This window comes from Silene latifolia, chromosome 5, assembly GCF_048544455.1.
Source record: "Silene latifolia isolate original U9 population chromosome 5, ASM4854445v1, whole genome shotgun sequence".
In the NCBI taxonomy this organism is placed as follows: Eukaryota; Viridiplantae; Streptophyta; class Magnoliopsida; order Caryophyllales; family Caryophyllaceae; genus Silene; species Silene latifolia.
Window position 1 is genome coordinate 67,234,545 of NC_133530.1, and position 7,775 is coordinate 67,242,319.

The window sequence follows — 7,775 nt, forward strand, 5'->3', positions numbered from 1 at the left end:
CAACTACTTTAGTGAGCTATTTTGCTATATCATCTTATCAATTTATGATTTTTTTGAAGCTTATGCTTAATTCTTGAGATAATTTTAAATGTTTCATCCTCATGAAGTCTATGCTTGCTGTACTCTTTAACGTATTGTCGTTCTTCATTCTTTTGAAATGATCAGAAATCGTGAACCTTTTTTCATGACATCTGCGATGAATAGTAGTCGCGAGAGGGTCATCATGGCCGTCAACCAGAAATGGCCTGTTCTTTTGTATGGTCTTTGGTTGTGGGAAGACCGCACTTCTTAACAAATTAGCGGAGGAAAGTGGAAATCAAGGTATCTCCATGATACGACTCTTCATTACTATAAACTTGAATTGCTATAAATAGGGCTTTATGGATATTTGATGTTTTTTCCCTACAAGTTCTTGCTGATGTCTTTAAAACCCCAGTTGTTAACGATAAATAACAAAGTATACATGGGATGGAGGGAGTATAACTTTTTTATCCGATTTGCTAATGATCAATGGCAAAATGATCTTCCTAATGCCTTTTAAGAGTATTGCTTCAATGAGTCTCATGTAGGTGCGATTGTCCTTTTGTTTTTTTACATTGTCTTTCCTTAAGTTCTTTCAATACACATGGACGAACATATTGACGGAAAGACATTAATTGGAAGCTATGTATGTACCGATTTTCGGAGAGTTCGATGGCAACCAGGTCCCGACTCAGTTGTCTCGGTTTGTAATGTGTATTTTATAAGTTGGCCTTGAGCTCTCGTGTTCCCATTTATCCTTTTTCCCCCATCTCTTTTGAATGACTATCTTAAAACAAGGCTATTAAAACGGCTTGTGGGTGGTGTTTGAAAATATAGACCAAAACTTCGGATGTGTAATCAATTCTATTACCTCTTACGGAGGGTAATAGTTCTTTTTTTGGTTATGGAGAGGTAGTCATTTGCATTGCCTCAAAGTTGCCGTTATTTGCTAGCATTATATTAGTATGGGGAATTTAACCTAGGGTTTGAACACTCACTTTTTTTGCAGGCTATTCGATTTTAAGGAGGTTTTCGATTATTTTCAACTATATCAACTTCAAAGGTTGATTTGTGTTGCATGAAGGTGATTTGTATCACCGCACCTTTGAAGGTCCGTGAGATGAATACTTAATGATTTTCTTGTCATGAGCGTTATGTGTATTTTATGTTTCGGAGTTTCGTCTAATATTTTTATGGAGATTGGTTTAAAATATTATATTATTTGTATGGTATTTTAAATTATCTTATCGCTTCAACGCCTCGAGCCTATGACGGGGTAATAGGAGCGAGGTGTCTGTTTTAACCTGTATTGCAAACGAGAAAGAAACCTTTTCCGATGAGAGAATGTTTTGTAAGTTGAATAAGTCTGTCCTAATAATCAAGTTATTTTCCGATGTAATATTTAAACGTATTTTGTTAAGCGTTTACGGGTTTCTCATGCAATGAAACCTTTTGTTGAGCTTCATAGTTCTTTTCACGTTTTGGAGATGATAGCTTGTGGTGTAAAATGGAATGAGCCGTACTTCGGTTGGTGAAACGGATCTTCGGTAAAACTACACTTGTTCGAATCTTGCAGCAAGACTTGGTCAAAAGCTTCTTGTTCTCGATCGGGAAACTCTAGCAAACCAGTTCCAAAATCGAGACGACTTCAATGATGATGGTGGAAGTGGCAACTCGACATCAATCCCAACTAATTAGCTAGATTACTCCATAATAGCTAGACAACGAAATTGCTTAGCAAATTACGTATGGATTTTTTTGAGGATGTTTTCAATGTATGTACTCTTTTAAATTTGCTAAATGAACAATTCCAAGTTTCTATATTGTTGGCTTCTTTAAAGTTTATTGTTTAATTGTTTGATATCGCAACGAAATGGAGGAAAATGGATGCAGGAATGCTTGAATCTCCCATTTGTGTTTGCAACGGAAATTACGGGTTTTGTGACAACTATCCATTAATTAAAAAAGTCAATGCATTTGTGTTTGCAACGGAAATTACAGGTTTTGTGACGGCTATCCATTAATTTAAAAAGTCAATTTGTTGACTTTTCCTCTACTATGCAACGGAAAATATTTTTTTGCAACGGAAATCCGTCTCATAATTGACCAAACAGATGCCACGTGGACCTCATTTAAGCAACGGATCATTCGTTGCAAAAAATATACGTCCGTTGCATAAAAATTAGCAACGCCGATCCGTTGCATATTTTTTCATTTGCAACGCCATATAAGCAACGCATTTCAACGGATATCCGTTGCAAACTGTATATAAGCAACGGATTAGGGTTATTTCGCAACGGATTGGTCCGTTGCAAATAGACCTTTTTCTTGTAGTGACTTTTTCCTTCTTCTTTCCTCTTTCTGTTTGTTTCTTTCGTCTTTGGCCTGCTATTACTCTTCATCACCATCAAAAATATCTTCCGTTTCTTCTTTAATCGCTCCCCAACTCCTATAATTAATCATTTTATCTGGGCACGAACTTAGAAGAGGTTGTTGATCTGAAATTTTTGGTGCAGCTGGTTACAACTGCTAGATCACAGGTATTGATTTCATTTCCCGATTTCCTCGTTTTTCATTTACAGATTTCAATTGCTTGATTAGGGTTTAGATACATTTTTTGTTGAGTGTTCATGTATTGCGTTTTTTATAATTTATGTTTGCTGATTTTTTTCGAGTTCATTTCTTGCTTTACTTTTATATTGTGTTTCTCAGATCTGGTGAATTTTTTTGCTAATTTTTGATTTCTTCGTGTGTTGCGTTTTTCATTTGTGCTAAAGATAACATATTCATCTGTGTTAAAGACGAACATATTCATTTGCATTTTTTACTCTACTCTTATTTGGTTTCTTCTCATTTACTCTAATATTTGTTTTCTGGATGTTAGCTTTTGATGCAGTGAAAATCGGTGATTCTTCTTGAGTGGTTTTCTTTTGGCTCCAATTCGGCAAACCCACCGCCCTCTCAGGTATTACCCTTTCGTTGTTCATTTCATTATGAAATTAAACTCCCTTCTAGGGGTTTGGAGTGATTCGTAATTGGCTGTAGCTGTATTTAGGGTAGGGATGGTAAATAAGATTAATGAATTGTGTAATGAAGCAGATAAATCTGTGGTATGAATTGTGTGCATGTGGTTGACTGTTAGGTTTTAGGGGTTTTCTTCCCCTTTTAATCTTCATACGTTTATTTCCTTGAAGGTTTATTGCGATTACATGAGTTCTTGGGTTCAACTACAAACGGATATTGGTATTTTCGCCTTTTTGTATAATACTCTACCACAATCGAGCTTGAGTTTCATTCTTATTGACCCTCGTTCTTGCGGCAATACTCGTCCCATGTCGTTCAAATTTCCTTAAAAAGGTGAGATCTGATTCCTCATTGTCTTTGTTTCTATTTTAATTTTGCTATTTTTTCTTAATTTTTATATCAATTTCGGGTTAAATCTACTCTTTTGTGCTTTTTGGTGTGTGTGTGTGTGTGTGTGTGTGTGTGTGTGTGTGTGTGTGTGTGTGTGTGTGTGTGTGTGTGTGTGTGTGTGTGTGTGTGTGTGTGTGTGTGTGTGTGTGTGTGTGTGAAGACAGCTCTCTTTTTTATTCGTTTTGGACTTAGAGGCAGCTCTGATTGTATCATGTATTATCAATTATATAACTTGTACAAAAGGTTTTGCAACTTGATTGTGTATGGTATCATGGTTTGTTCAACTCCCTGAGAGTGTGGTGTATCAACATTATTGGAAAATAGGGTAAATGGTATCACAACAATATTTTAAGTATTTATCTGGTTCAAGAGGGGTGTATGGTAGATGGATCTGCAGTTTTGAGCAAAACTTATACTGGTGAAACCATAATAAGCTGCAAATGCATCTGATGGAATGGAGATAAAGGTAGTTGTTTACGTGTAAAGTAGGTTGTTTGATGTCCATGACTATGAATGGATTTTGTAGGCTTCCATGTTGGAGTATCTAAGGGCTAAGGAGAAGTATTATCAATTGTGGCTGTTTAATGAATTTGAAAATCATTTTTATTTAGCTGTTTCCTTGACTAATTTTGGTTTAGCATGGGTAAGATGGTTTTTAGTTGTATGCGAGATATCTTTGTCGTTTAGGGGCTAGATTTGCCATCCATTGAACTCTTATGAAAGTCACGTACCTAAGATAAGTGGCAGACAAGTATATTTGTTTTTGGCATCCCGTTGAAATTTTTAATGCTATTGATAGACTTTAAAAGTCAGTTTTACGGTGTATGAGAACACATGTAAATCCCACCGCTTGCTCGTTGTAAACTTATTTTAAAGTCATTTCTTTCCTGTTAATTTACTTTTGAGTCTTTGACTCTTTTGCTTTCAGGTATTGTTAAATTGAAATTGAAGGATTTAAGGGCAGCAGTTAGAGATTTTTCTACACGTGTCAAGCTGGATAGGGGAAACAAGTCTGAGCACAGTTATTTGGCGAGTTATTCACATTTTGAATTTGCGTTAACTATAAACAACTCCTTAACCACTACCAAGGTATTACACCGTGTCACTATGATAACATCGTAGCTTTAGTGTAGAAGAGTACTTTCCCAATAGCGTGTTCCCACCATTATGTAGTCTTATTAATAACAATTTTTCTGTTTGATTTGTCTATATGTTTAGCTGTTTGGCCCCCTTCATAATTTCCCGTTTTAAAAAAACTATCCAAAATAAAGGGTGTCCTTGGCCTAAACATATTGTCACCTAGAATTGCGCCTATCCACTTTACATCTCGTGCCAAAATATTTGTTCGTGATTTGTACTGGAGGGCTGGCCGCTGGCAGATTACTCCATTGAGAAAGTGCCAACGCTTTATTATACTAGGTATACTTGATCTAAGTGTATATTTTGTTTCTCCCTTGCTTACATTAGTCTAATTTTTGAATGCATGTTAGTTATATTATGATTAAATTTCTCCTACAACCATATACTAAGGAACTTCAGCTTTTGAGTTTGTGGGAGCCAATTTATGGAAGCCAAACTTAAGGAGATATCATTATCATCATTAATGAGAAGGTACTTCAATTATCAAACTATTTACAAAATCCATTTCAAGACCAAGTTAGGAGCTTTAGTTTGCAATGGTCTTGGTTTACGATTATAACTGGTGATGCGCTTTTGGTCTACGAAATAATGTTTGGGAGTTGTGGGTACGCTTATACCACAATTGATGCTTTGACAGTTGAATACCAACAATTTATACTTGCGAATAGTTCAAGGGAATATAAGCTCAGAATTCTTCGAGAATATATGTGAGCAATCTCTATAACGATAGATGTATTACAATTGAAAATTGCAAATAGAATGAGCAAATTCGGATACTTTCAAGTCATACCTTTACTAATTTTGTAATATTGTTTACCAAAATTGGGAGCAAACTAGGATGCATACAAGTCATACACCTAAACTGGTAAATTCGGTCAGTAGAATGTAATTCTTTTTTCACGGAAAAGATCGACTCACTAATGTTTGTGCTATAGAGTAGGGACTTGGGAGTGGCAGCGAATAAGCTGTTAAGGTCTTAAGGATGCTAGATTGATTTGTCACACATTAGACTCGGTAATTACAAAGCAAGTCAATTACGAGTTTTTAAAGCTACTTATCGTTCTATATATGTAGATATAGGTTTATTACAAGATGTAACCATGTGTAGTCGAAGGAGGCCAGCGAGGGAGGGGGCAAGGTCGGGCGGCATATTCGAATAAGAGTAAGAGAAAGGGTGGGAGAAGACGGTTGCAAAATAGGAAGGCTAGGTCGGGACGAGAGAGATGATTTGCGATAAAGGAGGAGGTTGGTAGGGGGAGGGTGGTGGTTGTCTGGTGGTAGCATAGGTAGTGGTTAGAAGTGGGATGGAGTTTATAAAGGGAGAAGATTGAGACGAGTAGAAAATGGAAAAAGCGGAGTGTTGATATGAAAGGAATAAAAAGATAAATTAAGCGCGTTACTTAGTAAATTATATTGCAAGAATTTAGAACACGTGCGTCTAATAATATTTTTGCTAACTAAAAATGTAGCCATTATTATCAATTGTTACCTTGGAGATTATACGTAAGGCAATCGTTACGTAAACAAATATTATATAAAAATCATTTCTAAGTTATATGCAAGCTAAATTTTTTCATAATAGACGGACATGATCCTTGGGACTCCGCGCGCATCGCGCGCGGAGGAACAACTAGTTAATAAAAACACGTCATATACAAAAATTGACTTAGTAATTCATAATTACTTGTACCAAAATATTTTACCAATTATAAATCACAATAACTTGTATTTATAATAATTCATTCAATTTCAATTGTTTCCTTAAACAATAATTTCATCTGAGTAATGAAACAATTCGATTACTCAGACCGTATCTCATTTAATCAAATTTCAATGAGACACGTAAATATTACTTCCAAAATCGTCCGTCAATTTTAAATAATTTAATTGACTCGTAACGTTATACGATCAATTAAATGATCAATTAAGAGTGTTGCCCTTTAGGTATGACCTAGGGGATCAACTGATCACCACCGTCGCACGACAGTAATGTCAAACTCTAGTCAGCCAATCATTACCGATATGTGTGGACCAGTTGACAGTAAAATATTACTTCCCAATTGTATTCTTTATAATGAGACTTAAACATGTGATCATCATGATCAACAGTTGTGATCGCATTATTGTCGGAAGACACATATTCCAACACAACCTACCAACCCACCATTGATGAAACTCAAGTCAATGAGGCCTACATGAGGGCCAAGCAAGAAAAAGAAAGAAGAGAAAGAAGAAGAAACAACCGAGGGGCATATGAGCGAGGAGAAGACTCGGGCCCCTCCAACTAAAACTTTTGAAGAAGTTGGCACTCCTCCACATTGAGGACAATGTGAGATTTAAGTGTGGGGGAGTGAGAAATTATAACATATGTAAACTGTCCTTCTTGTCAATGCAAATCATCTTAATGAAAAAAAAAAAAAATTGAAAATTGAAAATTCCGGCTAGGTGAAAACCCACAAGGGTGGGCACCTAGGCAAAATTGGAAAAGGTGGCCGAGGACGGAATGAAAACCCGAAAGGGCATTCCGGGCAAAATGAAGAATCGAGTTGCGAGCCACCAATGAGAGGAAAGGAAAAAGCTAAGGTGAAAACCCGAAAGGGCACCTTAGGCAAAATGAGGGATTTTCAAACAAAAAAATCGAAAAATTGAAAAATGCAACACCAAAAAGATGGAGGGATAAGAAGGGAGCAATAAGGAGGGTCTTGGAAGGAGGTTAGATTTAGGATTTAATTTCTTTTTGAGTCAAAGAAAATTGTTTCAAATTGGTGGTTTTTCATGTTGGCTACTAGGTTGTTGATCTTTATTGGTGTTTGGCCAACTTAGTAGCATAACTTGCATTGCTTGGAGTGATAAGGGGGTGATATAAGGGGAAGATGAATGATTTGGAGGATTGTTTAGGTCACTTTTCTATTGCCTTGGGATAAGGCAAGAGTGACCACTTCTACTTTGGTGATATAAGAAGGGCGGAGTTGCGTGATGAGTCGGAGTTGGTGGTGTGTCGTGTCCTTGTTTTGAGAGAGACATAAGGCGGGGGAGTGAGTGAAGAGTTGTGTCAAATTTGAGTCAAGTTCTTTTCTTTTGATTGGTGGTTATGTTTTGAGGGAGATATAAGAAGAAAGAGGAAAGGGAAGAGTGATCATTCACTCCTACACTCTCTTATAGACTTCATGTTTGCTTGTTTCGGGTTTTGCTCGGGACTA

At 36.5% G+C, this 7,775-nt stretch overlaps 1 long non-coding RNA gene across 1 annotated transcript; it reads left to right on the plus strand.

The window, feature by feature from the left end:
• Positions 1–2,398: 2,398 nt before the first annotated feature.
• Positions 2,399–3,254, plus strand: LOC141656139 (uncharacterized). The gene is made up of 3 exons (XR_012548380.1): positions 2,399–2,561; positions 2,906–2,986; positions 3,216–3,254. It is a non-coding gene; the product is annotated as an uncharacterized LOC141656139 (long non-coding RNA).
• The last annotated feature ends 4,521 nt before the right edge of the window (positions 3,255–7,775 follow it).